Source organism: Saccopteryx leptura, chromosome 8, assembly GCF_036850995.1.
Source record: "Saccopteryx leptura isolate mSacLep1 chromosome 8, mSacLep1_pri_phased_curated, whole genome shotgun sequence".
NCBI classification, from domain to species: Eukaryota; Metazoa; Chordata; class Mammalia; order Chiroptera; family Emballonuridae; genus Saccopteryx; species Saccopteryx leptura.
In genome coordinates this window covers 77,860,330-77,879,436 of record NC_089510.1, presented here as the reverse complement: position 1 = coordinate 77,879,436, position 19,107 = coordinate 77,860,330, and the positions used below count along the sequence as shown (strand labels likewise).

Below are 19,107 nucleotides of genomic sequence, written 5' to 3'. Positions count from 1 at the left end.
AATTCAAGTGTTCTGTTGGTGGCAGAGCAGGAGATAACAGCATGGTAGTCTCCTAACTGGACCACACTCTTACTTACACTTGACTACTCAGCCTTGAGGACTTGGCCCTTGTTTTATGGAGATACATCAATGTCTCCATATTAGCTACTTTCTTCTAATTTTAGTGAAATATATACTATAAATGTCACTTGTGAAGTGAGTCAAAATCACTTGTACTAGAAAAACACAAAGTCCCAGACAGTGCCAGTATTTGTCATCTCTCTCCCCTGACTTAGCACCATTCACATTCCTCTTAATTCTTTTTATGTAAGCAATAAAGAAACTGAACAAACCAAATTATTTCTACTAATTTCATCAACATGTGTCAAGTCAGAAATTCTTTGCAGTAATAATGCTGTAGCAAATCATAGGATTCCTTTGTCAGCTACTCATTTGACAAGACTGTACTTATATTTCATTTTAATATATGAACGGATGTTATTTATTCAACAGGTTGTTGTTCAAAAGGTCCATTAGTCACATTTCTTTTCATCAGTAACCCCTCTGTTTATCCTAATCTACTGTTTCTGCATATTAGCTTGAAAGGCTCCCTGTACCCAGGAAACAGTTACTTCTTGGTCTCTTGGTAGACTAGCATCACGGTAATAATGGTAAACCTTAATTAGATGTTGAGAACACAAGTTAATAAAAAGATTCCTGGACACATAAGAAATCTATTAAAATGTTTAACAATTTTTTAAAGCAACCAATGCAAAAAGACAACCTCCACAAGGGACCACTTTTATTTGTGCACAATGTACCTCCATGAAATAAATAACCAACCTTCACTCCATTAACATGATAGTGAGCTATGCAACAATGTTTAAAGCCATTAAGGAGCCTGATCTGTGGTTGCCCGGTGGATAAAGCATTGACCTGGAATGCTGAAGTCGCCGGTTCGAAACCCTGGGCTTGCCTGTCAAGGCACATACGGGAAGCAACTACTATGAGCTGATGCTTCCCACTCCTCCCCTCCTTTCTCGCTCTCTTTCTCTCCTCTCTCTAAATTCACTAAGTAAAGTATTTTAAAAAATAAAGCCATAACGAGCCCCTTAATTAAGTTCCTTAACAGTAAGAAAAACTCTTTCCAGGTAAATATTGTTCTCACCCCAAACAATTTAGAATTTTCCCCTATTGGTCTAATACATTTAAATACTCAAATGGCAAAAATAGTAGTTATTTATAGATTTAACAGTTATGATTACATACGTCATAAAGCTCATAATAAAAGAACTGGAGAACAATTATATTCAAAACAAGTAGGAAAACCTTGATTTAAGAGCAAAACATATAAACAACGCGTTACATGTCTAACCACTCTCAGGCATATTTTCTATCTGCCGCCCCTCCTCCACAGGTAAATACTAACTATTTCTAGAACACTCAATGATAATTTCCGAAGCTTGCTTGCCATGAATTCTCATTATACAACCCAACATATACATCGTTTTCATGGAGACAAATCTGCTCTATTTCTTCAGAATATAAACTTATTAAAATAGTTATAACATACAGTCTCAGGAAGTCAGGATTACTAAAATACACCAATGTAGCATGGATCTGATCTACCAAAAGTGAAAATGAACCACACTGGGATAGCCAAAAAGTCACTCACTGTATCTTCAAGGTATAACCAGGACATTTATTACAATTTGTTTTAGGTAAGTAGATAAAAAACACCACCAGGGCCTTCTATTTCCAATCTGATACAGGAGTCTTAAGGGGAAAAGAAAGGAGGAAGAAGATAATTACTTAATTAGATGGGGGAGCACAAAACTATTTAGACTAAAAATAACCCACCAATTCACCCACCATATTTTATTAGGAAGCTTGTTTAGATCAACATAAGGTTCTTGTTTGGTAAACAAGAAAGCCAATAGTAAACTTCCCTAAGTCAGCTGTAAAACACATAGGTACTAAAACTATTCACCTCGGTGCCTGCACCGTCAAGGTTTTAAGTGAACTCCAGACACTGAGGAAAATCTAGTTTTTCACTAGGTTCCAAATCTTGTCATTTACAATCACCAAATTATTTTAGACAATGTTATTAGATAACCGAACAGAAGCATTTTTAAAGAGACATTGCAACCCACATTTTACATGAAACACACCATTTCCACAACCTACATTTAATCTCGGTTGCCACTGCAAAGTGATGCCTGTATCAGCAAATTTAAGAACTTCCAAAAATACTGAACATGTTAGCACATGCATGGCTTCCCTCGAGCTGCCATTTAAGATTAATAATTCACTTAAATCAAAGTCTGTTTCAGTTCAAAAAATGACATCGATTGCAAAGAGGAAGTAACCGAGAAACCACCCCACACAACGTGGCCTTTACACTGTCAGAAAATAATGTGACTCTGTGCCACCCAAAACTTACCAGGAAGCTGGCAATAACTTTGCCAATTCTACACTTCTGAGCCCAACTTCAAAGAAACTCAAAATACCTCCTCAGGACGACAAAAAGCACTAAGTCACAAAAAAACAAGTCCAGAAGTGCGGCCCCACAGCCCCGCGCCCCTCCCCCGCCGGCGCCCCCGCCCGGGACCGCGGCCGCGACAGCCGCCCGCAGCCCCCCGGCACGCCGGCCGGGGTCGCCACTCCTGGGCCCGACCTGCGCCCAAGGAGGGAACCACATTTCCATTGCCGCCGAAGGTTTAACAAAATAACGTGCACCAAAAAGATCCCTCTCCTCTGCTAAAAATAGGCTATAAAGGAGTCGGCCTCATAATGGCTCCTTGATTCAATTTGCTGCAAATTGTTTCTGAAAGCCTCCCCCCCACACAGACACACACAAAAAGGGGGTGTAAATGCACCAAGGGTGGAAGAGGGGCAGAAGGCCCTGCTGCACATTTTCGGGGACAACATAATAAGGGTAAGAATCCCCCAAGACCAGGAGAGAGTAGGGGTTGGGCAGGCACGTGAGCATTTCAAAGAATCCTGAGAGGAAGGGGGGGATGGGACACCCTAAATGCCTTCCCCTCCCCCACCCAAGCCCCGGCTCCCCAAAGGGCCAAGTTGAAAAATGCATGTTCCAGTTGCGCCCGCTCCCCCGCTGCCCGGCGCCCCCCGGCCGCCCCCGCCCGCGCCCCCCACCCGGGCCCGGCGGCCGCCTCCACCCCAGGGTCCGGCCCCCAACGCTTACCTGGAAACGGTAGCCTCTGACGCCGCTCCCCCCTCCCGGGAATGGAGGCACAAGGAAATTCCCCTCCTCGCCGCCGCCGCCGCCTCCAACCACCCCCAAAATAACCCCTCCGGGGGGTGAGAGGCAATTATAACCCCGGCGAGCGGAGGGCGCGGGGGATGGGCGCTGCGCGGGCGGGGGCGCGGAGCGCGGCGCGGGTCCCCAGGTGGCGGACGGAGGTGCTCCCGCCGCGGGGGAGGGGCGGGGGCGCACGCGGCGGCGGTGGGGGGGCCGCGCGCGGGGGAAGGGCGCGGGCTGGGAGAGGAATTGAGGCAGAAGGTAAAAGCTGTTACTAAGGGAAAGAGCCAAACGGTTCGGAGCAGCCAACGGCTCAGACACTCAACACTGGGGAGAGAGGAATGGGGACCAGCCAGGCACAAATGAGCTCGCGAGGCCCGCGGCGGCGGCGGCGGCGGCGGCGGCGGCCGCGCAGCAAAACAAACCCGAGCGGCCTGCGCCGAGCGGGCGCGCGGGGGAGGGGCCGGCGGGGGAGGGGCGGCGCGGACGCGGACGCGGGCAGGCGGCGGCGGCGGCGGCGGCGGCGGCGCGGCTGGGGTGGGGCTGGGGGCTCTGCTGGCCTCGCTGCTCGCCGGCCCGCCGCCCGCCGCCCGCCGCGGTAGCGCTGGGGGTTGGGTGTGTGCGGCGCAGCCTTTCAAAAATAAAGAGAAAGACCCGCGGGCGCTCCGAGGCGCCTCGGGGGCACTGGCCGCCCCGCCCCCACCGCCGCGCGCGGCCGGGTGCCCAGCGGCTCGGGTGGGTGTGGGCCGCGCGGCGCTCGCCGCAGCCGGGGTGGCAAGGCCGATGAAGTTTGCTGGGGAGGCCGACGGGGCCCTCGCGTGTCCGGGCAGCCTGTCCCCGCGCGGGTGCGCGGCCGAGCACACACACGCAGTAGGCGTGTGCCGGGAGCGCGGCGCAGGCATCATGTGGACGCTTGTGTGTGAAGATGTGCGCGCAGCCTTGTGTGCGTAAAATACATGTTTCTCAGAAGCGTACCTGGAAAGGTGCTTTATCTGTAATAAGCAATTTTCAAAATGTAATCCAGAGCACGGGCTCTGTAAAGAAAATACGCACACAAGTAAAGGTTTTTGATACTAAACACGAAGCTGTAATTGAAGTGTTTATGCCCAAGTGTACTGTGAATCAAACATATGGTGATATTTATCTTCTGGTGAGTCTGTTTGAAAGGTTTGGTCGATCAGTTCTTATTTCACACACACACACACAAAATGTAAGTGATTACTAAAGATACGTAGTATCCACGGTAGAAGTTTACCCATTTTGTGTACTTTTTGCATGTGTGTAGAAACCAAGGTGGTTTATAAAGAAAGTATACCTCAAATGAGGGATGTTGTGACAGTATGATTGGAGAAAGGGGTGCAGCCGGTTGTTTTTAAAAAGGCTGGCACCTCACAGTTTTTAAAACAAATGTGTTAATCTTCCTAAGGCCTTCAGAAAGCAGGGGTCAGGCTCTTTTAAGACCAAATGTATAAGCCTAAGACATAAAAAGCAGCTACCCTTTTAAGATATGACCTGAAAGAAACCTGTTTCGTGTTATTTTCAATGATTACTGTCTTCAAAGTAACATTTTTGCAGCCTTCTTTATGTGCGGGGTTGTGTTTTCATACTTTGATCACAATATTTGAAAATAAGTGTAGTCGTTATTTTAAGGAAGTCTTTTTTTCTCAAAATCAGAGACCTAAATTTTCAAACACACCTCAAAAAAGTTCATTTAAAGTAATTTTCATGCATCTGGACTGCATGTACTGCGGGTGGCCTAATAAACTCAATGATTAGACAGGTGCTTTTATAGCCAAGGTCAAAGGCTGTTTCCCCAGATTAGCCCTTGATTGGGGTGAGGGGGAGCATCCAGAGGCGCTCCTGACCCGCACGGGGAAATGGAGGGCAGGAAAACCATCAGAGGAAAAGGAGTGGGATTGGAAACTCCCTCCCAACCCCCGTAGAGTTCAAAGGATCTTGGTGGATCTGTCCTTGGAGCTATCTTCATGTATGAAAGAGGGAATGTTAGATTAAACAATGTCACCCGATGGGAATTTAGATAACTGCAGGTTTCCAAAACACTGCGTTGAGTGTACAGGGAAACAGCACACGGAAAGCGAGTTTTGCTTTCAGTAAGATTCTAAAACCAGGGCTTATTTACTGCAGAACTAGCACCTTTGCAAAGACTATTTCAGAAGTGATGAGAATACAGTAGTTTCCTGTGTGTTTTAATTTTTTAAAGAGTTGATTAATGTTATAGTAGGTTACTAAACATAATCCTCTCTTCACTAAGTAAACTATCTCAATACAATTAGGGTTCATTATCTCATCCACCCTGTGAAACAACTCTTATTAGCCTAGATTGTTTCTGAAGTTTAGCATTGCATGCATGGGTCTTCAGGCAGCAGCTACTATATAAAAATCAAACCACCCTTCCAGTGATTGTGAACTTCCCAACTACATGATTCTTATTAGGGTCTTCAACAACACCCCCATTCTCTCTCAAAATGACCCCTTTCTCTCTACGAGGGTAGGCCCATCCTTCTCAATTTTATAGGGTATGAGGCTTCCAGCCTGAAGTTTATATGCCATACCAAGTTGCCTTTTTTTTTCTAACTGAAGTTATCATAATGATAATAATCCGTGTGTTTTTTACATACTTGTAGTTTATGAGGTATTTCTGTGCATAAATTAATTAATTTGCACATCATGATAAAAATCACCAAAAGAGGGACCTGTGTCATCAACTAGCTCCAGTAAAGGGCATGTCACCTGCCATGTTCACTGAAAAGACTTAAAAAGCACTAGACGTAGAAAAGCCTTGATTTTCCCCGTGAAGGACTTTTCAATGAAACCGTATTTGGATCACTTTCATTGATATATTCTGGGTCCTATCTGAAATGACGGATGGCTGTAACATGAAATCCTCAGATAAATGAGCCACCATATAAAGGTGGTATGTATAGTTAACTCTACCCTCAGTCATCCTAATACATCCACTATACAAGAAGAAAGGCCTCGCCAAAATTCAAGCAATAATTAGACACAAGAAAGAGGTAAAGGACAAAGAAGTAACTATTGTTACTAATTTTCAGTGCTTTGTCCTAATCTAAAAGCTGTCCTTATGCTTTGAATAAGTGTTATGTTTCTAGAAAGGAGAAATTACTCTGTTACTAAGAAATTCTCAAGCAAAGAGGAACATTATTAAGAAAGCTCTCTTGAACTTTCTAGCTAATTACTGAACAAAGAGAAACCTCATACCAGTAACTACTACCAGAAGTTACATATATATTATAAAATGACTAAACAAATCTTGACTTGTTTTATTTCAGTAATAGTACACCCAGGGGTGTGGTATGGCAAGATAGCCTACAACTTTCATCACTCAGGAAATAGAACATTTTAAAGCTAAGGTGATTTAATCCCAGGCCCACGGGATCTGGTTCCCATATATATTTTTTAAGCCACCATGATGGTTTAAGTTGTTTGCATTGGTTGATCTATGTAATTAATGTGCTCAAAACAAACTTAATAGCATGAAAAAGATATTTGATACCAAAAATATTATCCTGGCACTATAAATCGTTTTATATTCTTACTCACCCAGGAACCTGGTGGCTTTATGTCTGTAGCGTTTGCCCCCAAGCATCTTGCTGTTACCCTGTGATGTGTCTGTCTTTCATTTTGACTCAGCTTGTGCAATTCTTTGTCTGTGGTTCTTTCAGCTATCAGCTTTTGCCATCTGCGCTGATGCACATCTTGGCCACACATCTCGAGATCTTTGCACACAGGTTCCCTTTCTTCATCCGTGCTTAGCATGCGACTTGTGACCTTTCCTCATCAGTGTGAACCTTGTCACAATTTTCCATGACTCTGTGACCCGATTTCATTACAACCATGAACTTTACTTGGGAGCCTTCATTTAAATTACAAAAGAAACACACAACCATCTAACAAGTATTTATGCCTCTCCGATAATGGAAATAGCAGGTTGTATCCTGTCTTTGTGCTCCAGTCAGAACAGAAATTCAGCCACACACAGTACCAATCACTTACTTATGCGGACCAGCCATGTGCTTCCCCAGGGCAACAGTCAAGGCCTTCCATTATGTTGGTAGTTTTGCCGCTCAGTCATTCAACACTCATTTACTAAATGCTTAGTGTACACTGTTCAGAAAGCTGTTTATTGTGAACCAAACAGCTTGCTTCCACTTTCACGGAATTTACACTTCAGTCCCATTGTGGGTGGGGGTTGGGAGGGCAGTCAGACTTGCAAAAAAAACATGTCTGTATTAATCTATAGTTTGACTTCTATAACAAAGGTAATATGAAAGTGGCTTGCACAAGGTAAAAGCTTATTCTCTTAGGAGGCCATTCAAATGTAAGCATTCCAGAGCTGACAAGGTGTTAAAGGTCCAGGTTTCTCTACTGTCTCAAAACACACCTTCCACCCGGCAGTCTAAGATGGCTTTTCTAGCTCCTGCTATCACATTCAAATTCCAGCCGCCAGGCTAAAAAGGAGCAATTTGCGGCCTTACGCATTCTCTTTCAGGACTTGTCCTGACTTACCAATTATCATTTCCATTTCTACTCCATTGGCCAAAACTTGAGCACATGGCTACCCCTAGCTGCTAGCAAGTCAGGTAAAGGACAGGTACCAAGCTTATGTAAAACAAGGTGGGGAGGAGGTTGAAAGTGTATGTTACTTTAAAGAAGACTGCTCACTTAAGGTAACATGTGAGCAGAAAATGAAATGACACAAGTGGGTGAGTGTGCTAATAGCATAACAAGAATCAGTCCAAGCAGAGGGTATATCAAGCACAAAGGAACTGAGGTTAAAGCAAGTGTGCTGTATTCTAGGAATAAAAATAGTGCCAGTTGACTGGTGGCATGAAGTAAGCAAAGACATGGCAGGGGAGGAAGCCAGGGCCAAATGTGAAAGGCCTTTTTCTTCTTGTGAGATGGGAAACCAGTGGAAGGTTTTGAAAGCAGAAGTGCCATGATCCTCTGTTTTAAAAGACCTGTGCCATTCAGAGGACCCAGTGCAATAGCACAGCAGAGCAAGGAAAACAGCTAGTCAGGGGCACGGTGCAATAGCACAGCAGAGCAAGGAGAACAGCTAGTCAGGGACCCAGTGCAATAGCACAGCAGAGCAAGGAGAACAGCTAGTCAGGGGCACAGTGCAATAGCACAGCAGAGCAAGGAGAACAGCTAGTCAGGGGCACGGTGCAGTAGCACAGCAGAGCAAGGAGAACAGCTAGTCAGGGGCACGGTGCAGTAGCACAGCAGAGCAAGGAGAACAGCTAGTCAGGGGCACGGTGCAATAGCACAGCAGAGCAAGGAGGACAGCTAGTCAGAGGACCCAGTGCAATAGCACAGCAGAGCAAGGAGAACAGCTAAGTCAGGGACCCAGTGCAATAGCACAGCAGATCAAGGAGAACAGCTAGTCAGAGGACCCGGTGCAATAGCGCAGCAGAGCAAGGAGAACAGCTAGTCAGAGGACCCGGTGCACAGATCCCAAGGAGAGAACGTAGCAGGGTAATGCTGGAAGGAGCTAGCTCAAAGAAGCTACACTCTATACATTTTAAGCAATGATTCCAAGATTTCAGACCAGAAAAGTAGAAGAATGGAGTTGCCTTCTATTGAAATAGAGGCTGGAAGAGGAGAAAGTTAATGAGAGAAAAATTAAGGGTTTTTGTTTTAGAATTTGATGGGCCTGTTGGATATCCCATGAAGATACAGGGTGGGAAGCTAGATAAACTAATTTGCCGTTCAGAGGAGGTATCAGAGCTGGAAATAGAATTTTGGGACACGTCAGTAATAATATTTAAAATCGTAGGTCCAGGTACAATGAACTAGAGTGAGTAGGGGTAAAGAAAAATTCTCTGTTACTTCCAGTTATCTGCTGCCCTAAATGTTTTCTTTTATTACCAATGCTCCCCTGCTTTTGATGTGATCAGAAATCGAAAACATTTTATCATAGGGGAACATAAGGTGACATACTGTCTGGGCAAGGACACTGATGGAAACCATAGGTAAATTAATTGCTGTCATTTATTGAGCATGTTGCCAAGCAGTTTTATTTTTGTTGTCTTAATTTTCTCAACAACCTGGAGAGGTAAATAATGTTATCTCAGTTTACTACATGAGGAAACTAAAGTAATGAGACCAGACAGCTTTCCTAAAGGTCAGGCTGGAAATGGCAAATGAGGATTTGAACTCAGTGTTTTCTGAGTGCAGCGTCTATTTTTCAACCAAGTGAAACTAAGCAGGTCAAGGCAAGAAAGCGCAAGTGTTTGCTGAAGTCTCACTGCAGGAGGAGAGCAGAGAAATGCAAAGTGGTAAAAGGAGAAACTGCTTGAGGAGAAGAACCCCGTCTCAGTTACATTTATATAACCCACATTTCCTAGATCAGAATCTCAAAAAGTGTTTATTGAATGCAGATGGGTTATAATTAATCAATTGGATTCACTGTTGTACTCTTTGACACTATTAGTGTATCTGCTGATTACACAAGCAAAACCTTTGTCCCACTTCCTCCCTGCCTCTCATGCCACCTCCCTGCCATCACAGGGCAATTTGGGTGTGGAGTGTTCTTACAGACAGGTTTTGTGGGCAACAGAAACAATCCACTGGAATTCAGTTTCGTTTATTACAAACTTGATAAGCTAATTTTCTTTCAAGCTTTGAATTTCAAGATCCAAATCTAACTCTCCCCTCTAAGGGAATGTTTACAGTTTGATTAATTAAACTCCCTTGAATTATTAAACTGCATTTATACATTCAACATATTCAGTCTTCTTTTTAAAATGCTTCAATTGCTCAACAAATAAAAATCACAAGTAATTAAGTAACGTTCATAAATATAATACATTAATTTTATAAAATATGAAGCTTAAATTCCATTGAATGTTAGAAAAAGGTTTATAGATTTAATAAAATTCTCATTTATTTTCGAAAATCTCATATCTAAATCAATTACAGGGCTCATTTAGATATTTTAAAATGGCACAAGGATAACCTGTTAAGACATTCTAAAATGTAAAATTACCTTCAGGAAACAAAACATTACAAATGTTTAAAATACTGAATACAAAAATGCAAAGGTTATTTCTAAATTAAAAATAAAGTAATTTTAGGAGCTTACTATATTCCTTTACTCAACTTTATGCTTGCCTGCGGCTAAAAGAAATGTATGCTTTAAATAAACAATTCTGTTGACTCTGTTGAGTTGGGATGCCTTTCCCGTGGGCTGAGTTGAGTGGCTTATTCTGAGAGGTTCTGGCTGCAGATGCAGACATCAGGGTAGTATTTCTCCCAGTTGATAAGACATGCTAAACCATCCTTAATACCCACCTATGGGAACCCCAAGTTCTTCTTGCTGTCAAATGGGGGGGTCTCACCACAGTTCTGTCCACAGATTCTGGCTGCATCTATTTCTTCCAAATGATTTGAATTTGTACCCCTACTGGTAAATTGTTGACACACAGAGCTGAGTTTAACCAATTTATATTCTTCATTTTACTATGAATTTGAATTATTTTCATTTTTTCCTTCTGATGGGGCTATAATTTTTATAGAAAGTAACTGTTCATGCTCTCCTGTCTATAGCTGGCTCTGCAGTTTTGAACACACACACACAGATACACACACCGACCCCAAAACCTTATTACAGTCAAGCTCCACTTAACCAGGATATGTTCTGAGAGATGTGTCATTAGGTCATTTCATAGTTGTGTGAATATCATGGAGTGCGCTTACACAAACCTACTTGGTTTAGCCTACTGCACCCCTAGGCTATATGGTATATCCTATAGCTCCTCAGCCACAAACCTGTCCAGTGATTACTGTACTGAATACTGTAGGCAGTTGGAACACAATGGTAAGTATTTGTGTACCTAAATATAGAAGAGGTAAAGTACAGTAAAAAGGTAAAAATGCTACACCTTTATAGGGCCCTTACCATGAATGGAACTTGCAGGACTACAAGTTCTTCTGGGTCAGAGAGTGAGCAGTGAGTGCACATGAAGACCTAGGACATTACTGTTGTAAAGCCAGTAGCCACAGCCACCATCACAGCAGCCTGGCCCATGCAGGTTCACCTTTGATTCGGACAGACGGTAATGAAACAACAGAGCCAAGAACTGGTGGGTCATTAGCTTTAATCCTAGCTTGCACCCGGCGGGCAAATAAAAACACACACTGGGCTCCACAGCCTACTCATTCAGTGCTCACAAAGCTACTGACTTATCCGAGTTTCCTAGAATCGAAGGTTTCTAGCTCACCAGACTTATTCACCTCTGTTTCCCATCTCCTTCTCTCTACACAAACTCTGCACAAACTGGCTTCTCCTTTAGCATTCTGCCATCTTGACTGCTTCTCCTCTTTTCCACGTGACCTTTATCTGCTCTCCTTTCTCTGCTCTCTGCTCTAATGCTAATCTCAGGAACCGAGAGAGAGCAAGCTCCCAGTCTGCCCCACTTTATAGTATAGAATCAAAACCTTTAATCCAATATACAAACAAGGAAGTCTCTGATACAAAGTCACTTATCTGAGGCATAATGGGATTCCTCATAAGAGTGCACCACCCCACCTCAAAATGGGTGGGAGACTGACCAGGAGATTGCGCAGTGGATAGAGCGTCAGACTGGGATGCAGAGGACCCAGGTTCGAGACCCCAAGGTCGCCAGCTTGAGCGTGGCCTCATCTGGTTTGAGCAAAAGCTCACCAGCTTGGACCCAAGGTCACTGGCTCGAGCAAGGGGCTACTCGGTCTGCTGAAGGCCCGCGGTCAAGGCACATATGAGAAAGCAATTAATGAACAACTAAGGTGTCGCAACGCACAACGAAAAACTAATGATTGATGCTTCTCATCTCTCCGTTCCTGTCTGTCTGTCCCTGTCTATCCCTCTCTCTGGTTCTCTCTCTGTCTCTGTAAAAAAAAGGGGGGGGGGGGAGTGGGAAAGGCTTAGTCTTAAAACTAAGCTTTAGGCTATAACGTCCCTGCCTGCTTACAGACTGTCCCCCAAACTCAATGCAAACTATAAGCAAGCAAACATATATCATATTTAAAAACTTATTTGACCAACAATTGTGCACTACTGAGGACTTTATAAACACTACATGTAGGCTACACTAAATTTATAAAACATGAGATTAACTTAAGCACATGAGAAAATGATGCAACCAAGAGACACAGTAAACCTGGGCTGTATGAGGCTGCGGCCATTATATCACAGCACACTGTTTTATGGCAAGCCTTTTTTTTTTTTTTTTGTAAGTAGAAAGAGTACTCTCTAAATAACAATAAAAATGACAGTATGGTAAATACATAAACCAGTAACATAGTCATTTATGATCATTAGCGAGTATTTTGTACTGTACATATTATTTGCTACACTGTTATATGAATGGCAGCACAGTAGGTTGGTTTACACCCGAGTCATCACCACAAACGAGAGTAATGTGCTGTGACATTTATGATGTCTGTGATGTCACTAGGCAATAGAACATTTCCATTATAATCTTATGGAAGATTATATGTGGTCCACCTGTTGATGGAAACATCATTCTGTGGTGCATGACTCTGTAGCCACTAGAAAGTGAGCTGACTTCACTATTTGAGCACAATGCCCTAAATGTCTTTTGGTAGGTGTAAAGCCAGTAGCCACGGCCACCATCCGAGCCGTCTGGCCCATGCAGGTTCGCATTTGATTCAGCAGACAGTAATAAAACAACGAAGCCAAGAACCGGTGGACCATTAGCTTTAATCCTAGCTTGCACCGGCGGGCAAGAAATACACACAGTGGGAAAAGACTTCCCCTTCCATTCAGGGCTTCCAAAGCCACTGCCTTAGCCGAGTTTCCTAGAATCAAAGATTTCTACCTCACCAGCCTTATTCACCTCTGTTCCTCATCTCCTTCTCTCTGTACAAACTCTGCATTAACTGGCTTCTCCTTCAGCACTCCACCATCTTGGCTGCTTCTCCTTTCCCCCACGTGGCCTTTCTCTGCTCTCTCCTCTAATGCTAATCTCAGGAACTGAGAGAGTGCAAGCTCCCAGTCTGCCCCATTTTATACTGTAGAAATCAAAACCTTTAATATACAAACAAGTAAGTCTCTGATACAAAGTCACTTAGGGTGGAAAAGGCTTAGTCTTAAAATTAAGCCTTATGCCTGACCAGGTGGTGGCGCAGTGGATAGAGCGTCGGACTGGGATGCGGAAGGACCCAGGTTCGAGACCCCGAGGTCGCCAGCTTGAGCGCGGGCTCATCTGGCTTGAGCAAAGAGCTCACCAGCTTGGACCCAAGGTCGCTGGCTCCAGCAAGGGGTTACTCGGTCTGCTGAAGGCCCACGGTCAAGGCACATGTGAGAAAGCAATCAATGAACAACTAAGAAGTTGCAACACGCAACGAGAAACTGATGATTGATTCTTCTCATCTCTCTCCGTTCCTGTCTGTCTGTCCCTGTCTATCTCTGCCTCTGTAAAAAAAAAAAAAAAAAAAAAAATTAAGCCTTAGGGTATAACAACCCTGCCTCCTTACAGCCTCTCCCCCACACCCAATGCAAACTATAAGCGAGCAAACCTATATATCATATTTACAAACTTATTTGACCAACAGTAGGTAACTGCCTTTTCCTTTCCTTTTTTTCCCCACAATTTCTATCATGGTTTTCTTTTGTTTTGTTTTGTTTTTGTTTTTTTTGGTTGGTTGGTTGGTTGGTTTGAGAGAAGGAGAGAGAGAGAGAGAGAGAAAGAGAGAGAGAGAGGGAGAGATAGAGAGATACAGAAACATCGAGCTGCTCCTTTATGTGCCCTAACCGAGGAATTGAACCCAGCAACCTGCGTGATCCGGGACAATGCTCCAACCAACCAAGATGTAGCCAGGGCTACTATCATGTTTTTATGTCAAGATTTCTCCAACTGTGTTCCACTTATCATGGGCACATAGCCTGTGCTTTGGGGATTAAAAGGTTCCAACATTAAAGAAGTTTGGAAAATCTCACATGTCAAATGCACCGTCTAGAGATTTGTAGTGTTTATTAGCATATTAAAAGACCAAGAAGCCTTGCAATATAAAAGCCTCTCAAACCCATTGAACTCCCTTTTTAAAGATTTTCAAAATTTTGCATACCTAGTATTCTGTGGAATACTGGTATATTGCGTTTGTATTTGGTAAAATGTTTTTATTTATCTTTTACTTATTTATTGAGGGATCAAATGTTAATTATACAACTAATGGGCTTCCTAAAATTTTCCTAAACTTATCTCACCCAGCCACAGTGGGAACTGAACAGTCCTTCCCCCAGGGTAAACTGTCTACCCAGGAGCCAAGGGCGTTTGTGCCCTGAGGCGAGTCCCCCCCACTTTAAAAAAAAAAGAGGGGAAGTCACTGAGCACTTGGTGCTCATTCACCTTCTTCCCACAATCTGGGAAGTCACTCTTCATTGGGAGGGTGGGCTACACAGAGTGCAGAGAACTCCCCATATCAGCCTTCTAATACTGTTACCTTAACAAGCAAAATGCTGGAAGACTGCATGTCGTTACCCAGGTTATTATCAGAATCAAATAAAACAAACTTGATTTTTATGCATATTTAGTAGTAGGTATATCAGCCACAGGCCTAGCTTAGGACCAGGGGATCTGGCTTCTAGATGTAGGTCTACCCTGGTTGCTGTGTGATCTTATACCAAGTAACAAACAACTCGATAACTCAGCATCCTCATTGATAATATAGAGATCACACTTATTGTTTCAGAGTAGATGTTCAAAATATTTATCAACCAGTTGTGCATGACCACTGACTGGTCAGCCATACCCAATCATTCTGCCTCCTGGCAGGCTCTGGGCTCATCTTCCTCATTTGGTCAGCGGTTATGGGTGCCTACAATGTGCCAGCTGTTTCACAGCGCTGTTGTATACCACAAATGAAAAGTTTCTGAAAGCAGATTACAATTTGCATACAAAAGTGTTGGGCAGATAAAATATATTATGCTCACTTTGTTAAAGATGGCACTGCCCATGTGGAAGCCATCGCCCAGGTGATGTTGATGTGTGTTGGGGGTGGGCTGTGGGCAGGCAGGATCCTTGTAGCCTGGGGCTTGGTTTTAGGACTAAGCCTTTCCCACCCTTTTTGATGTGGGGTGAACTTTGTATCAGAGACTTCCCCATTTTGTATATTGGATTAAATGTTTTGATTTCTGCACTGTAAAGTGGGGCAGACTGGGAGCTTGCTCTCTCTCGGTTCCTGAGATTAGCATTAGAGGAGAGAGCAGAGAGGAGAACAGGGAAAGGCCACGTGGAGGAGGCCAGGAGAAGCAGCCAAGATGGCAGAGTGCTGAAGAAGAAGCCAGTTTGTGCAGAGTTTGTGCAGAGAGAAGGAGATGGGGAACAGAGGTGAATAAGTCTGGTGAGCTAGAAACCTTTGATTCTAGGAAACTCGGATAAGTCAGTAAGTAGCTTTGTGAGCACTGAATGAGTGGGTTTTGGAGCCCAGTGTGTGTTTTTACTTGCCCGCCGGGTGCAAGCTAGGATTAAAGATGATGGCCCACCAGTTCTTGGCTCCGTTGTTTCATTACCATCTGTCTGAATCTAATGAGAACCTGCATGTGAATGGCCACAATGACGGCTCCTGGCTTAACAAAAACAAAAGTACTTTTAGTCATTATTATTCTGTATGGTAAAAGGCACAGAGAATAAGGGAGTAGGAAATCTGTTAAACACATTGAAAAAAAAAAGCCCACACATGCACTTGACCTGTTTCACAGTCTTGCCTGTCCTTTGGGGTGGCCTAGCCTAGGTTTGAGAGCACACACCACCTTGAGCCTGAGGAAGTAGAAACCTGAGCCCAGACCAGCCCTCCACACAGCTTAACCTCAAAACATCAAATAGTAGTAAAAGCTAGCACTTTATTGAGTACTTACCATGTGTTAGGCCCTGTTCAAAACAATTTTATGCAGATTAACTCTTTTTGTGTGTGTGTGTGTGTGTGTGTGTGTGTGTGTGTGTATTTTTCTGAAGCTGGAAACGGGGAGAGACAGTCAGACAGACTCCCGCATGCGCCTGACCGGGATCCACCCGGCACGCCCACCAGGGGCGAAGCTCTACCCACCAGGGGGTGATGCTCTGCCCCTCTGGGGCGTCGCTTTGCCACGACCAGAGCCACTCTAGCGCCTGGGGCAGAGGCCAAGGAGCCATCCCCAGCGCGCCCGGGCCATCTTTGCTCCAATGGAGCCTTGGCTGCGGGAGGGGAAGAGAGAGACAGAGAGGAAGGAGGGGGGGAGGGGTGGAGAAGCAAATGGGCGCTTCTCCCATGTGCCCTGGCCGGGAATCAAACCCTGGTCCCCCGCACGCCAGGCCGACGCTCTACCACTGAGCCAACCGGCCAGGGCCAGATTAACTCATTTAATCCTCTCCACAACCAGATGAGGGAGGAACTATTATTATCCCCTGTACACAGATGAGACAACTGTCACAGGCTGATTAAGGGACTTGCAGGAGGTTCCTTAGCTAGGTAATGTCACAGCTCGGTTCTCATCTGGATGCTTTAGTTAATGCCCTAACCACTAGTCTAGAGAGCAAACAGATCTGAGTCTGGTGTGTGCTGAAAGGCTGGCAGCCAGAGAGCATTATGGGTCACCAGCTGAGCCCAGTCCTGGGAAGCGTCTCTTAGGAGTGTTACCAGACAGGGTACCTGGCCCTTCAGGTCTGCCTAAAGCCAGCCAGTAATGTGAGGGTTCTTGACTTCATGCAGGAAAAATTTCATAACATGAGTCCAGGTGATGTTTTATTGTATTATTATTTATTTATTTATTTTTATTGATTTTAATGTATTGTGTTTACATAGATTCTAGTGTCGCCCCGAATGCACCCCGTTCCCGTGTTCCCCTCAACATCTCCCTTGTGCATCCAGGTGATTTTGAGAGTGTGTTTATTAAAGCTCAGGACAGTGAAACAAGGAAGGCTTAGGATATTGGAGACAACAGGAGAGCCCAGGCGGGGCTGCTTTGTCTCTCTCTAGAAATGTTAGAGGGAAGAAATGGGCCTGGGCGGGCCTGCTCTGGTTCCCTGGGAGGTCAGAGAAAAGGGGCCTTGGAGACAGGTTCAGGGGCTTGGCCCCAGACCAGCTGCCACTGCACATTGCTACCCGGTTTGCAAGTCTCAGAGGAACTCTTAAAGTTTAGGCGATCCACGCCTGTGGTGGGAAGGAGAGGGGAAGGTGGAAGGGAAAGGGCCGCAGGACGAGTACTCCCAGGAGAGCCAAGAGTCCTTGTTTTGAGACTTTTTTAAAGTCTGCGAGTTTAGGGGTTGGTCTTAGGGAAGGTTGTCAATAGAATATTCATATTGTTAGCCCCAGGGGTGGGAGTTATTAGTCATTGTAGCTGGTCCTGGCATCGCCCACCTGGGCCTGGAACTAAAATACAAGAGAGGCCTAGATGTTATCTCTAGGGAGGTAACTGCAATTACAGCATCTGGCTGTAAATTGCTCAGCAGTCTGTTCAGCCATTTGTCTCAGTTTCCCCATTCTACTTGCCAAGGACCTTCCCTAGCTACTTGCTATCCTGCCTCAGGACCACAGGTGTCATAACCCAAGGGAGGCCCAAGAAGCAGACCTCCTCACGGCTCTGGCAGAGGATACCCAAACCCTGACCTCCAGAAGCTCCTTGCTGCAGGAACCCTAGCCCCCAGGGCACTGAGAGCTGGGGTACCCACAGCCTGCAAAGGGGCAGCTCCACTTCAAAGTGGAAGCCGTGGGGACCGGTGTAGGGGGCGGGGAAAGGGAGAGAAAGAGGCAGAACAGCAGTCCTCCCTCCCGCTGGGAAAGGCTGTCAGTTCAAAGGGTTTGCTTAGGTACGAAGATTAGCTCTAATTGCTGAGTAAACAAACCTGGAGCTGAGACTAGGCCCAGACTTCCTACAGAGGAGTCGGAGGAATCTGAGGAGTGAGGGCAGAGAATGGGAGACGGGAGCCTTCTGAATTGTAAAGGTTAGATAGTAACTATTTTAGGCATTGCCTTACCAGTTGTTGTTTGCTTCAATCCCATAAAAATGTATTTGAAGCCCCAGGCTGTGGCTGGATTTCATCTGTGGGTTACAGTTTGCCAACTTCTTTGCCAATTTAAAGATTATTAAGGAAATAATAATCTTTAAAATCTACTGTTTACCTGAGTCTGACCCCGTCTCCTCTCCAATTGGCCATTTCACTCAAATCAGGGCCGCCTAGGAGTGGGAGGGCCACTATGATGAGGAAGGGGGCATACAGATTCCGACTGGTGATGCTTTGTGACTCCGAGGTATGTTCTGCAGACGTGCCTCCGGACTGACTCGGTCTGGCAACCTGAAGGTTTGCTTTGGGGATTTTTATGCCATGCTCAGCTGCATGCGTGAGCAACTCTGCAAGAATTATGTTTCATGCCACATTCCATTTGGGAACCGATGCCTAAAACAATATTGGAGAGCAGTGAACCTCAGTATTACTATATTTCAGGGGACACGAAGTAGCAACCTTTCCCTCTCAGTACCCTTAAATGGAATGTCTCCATGTCTTTGAGAAGAGCCTAGCCTGCCCTCAGCGAGAAGAAAGTATAGCTGTTAGTAAACTTGACTCTCAGCTTTAATGTCTCCTTTAAAGAGCCCAGTTATGCAATAAGGAAGATCAGCTGTAAAACCAGGTCATTTCAAATTTTTTATTAGATATTTTGTTATTAGAGGGACAGCTCATTGCCCTACCAACTGCCCAAACCATCTGTCTCATAACTAGACACAAAACAGTCTTCTCTTCCCATCTTTAGCTAATCACTGTAATCACTAAAGCAGGGGTCCCTGTTAGATTCAGGGAGTACTGGAGCTGCCAAAGAGTGTAACTATTGCAGGAACAGTAAGTGCT

The 19,107-nt window shown here is 44.8% G+C and overlaps 1 protein-coding gene across 4 annotated transcripts in view; it reads right to left on the bottom strand.

The window, feature by feature from the left end:
- Positions 1–3,642, bottom strand: part of TBL1XR1 (TBL1X/Y related 1) — a 188,417-nt gene extending 184,775 nt beyond the window's left edge. For 2 of the 4 annotated variants that reach the window (XM_066347913.1, XM_066347917.1), the window contains exon 1: positions 3,188–3,641. The gene's annotated coding sequence lies outside the window, so the exon portion shown is untranslated. Of the gene's footprint in view, positions 1–2,422; positions 2,493–3,187 lie in introns of all 4 variants that reach the window. The other 2 variants (XM_066347914.1, XM_066347916.1) reach the window with 2 other exon arrangements.
- Positions 3,643–19,107: the final 15,465 nt, after the last annotated feature.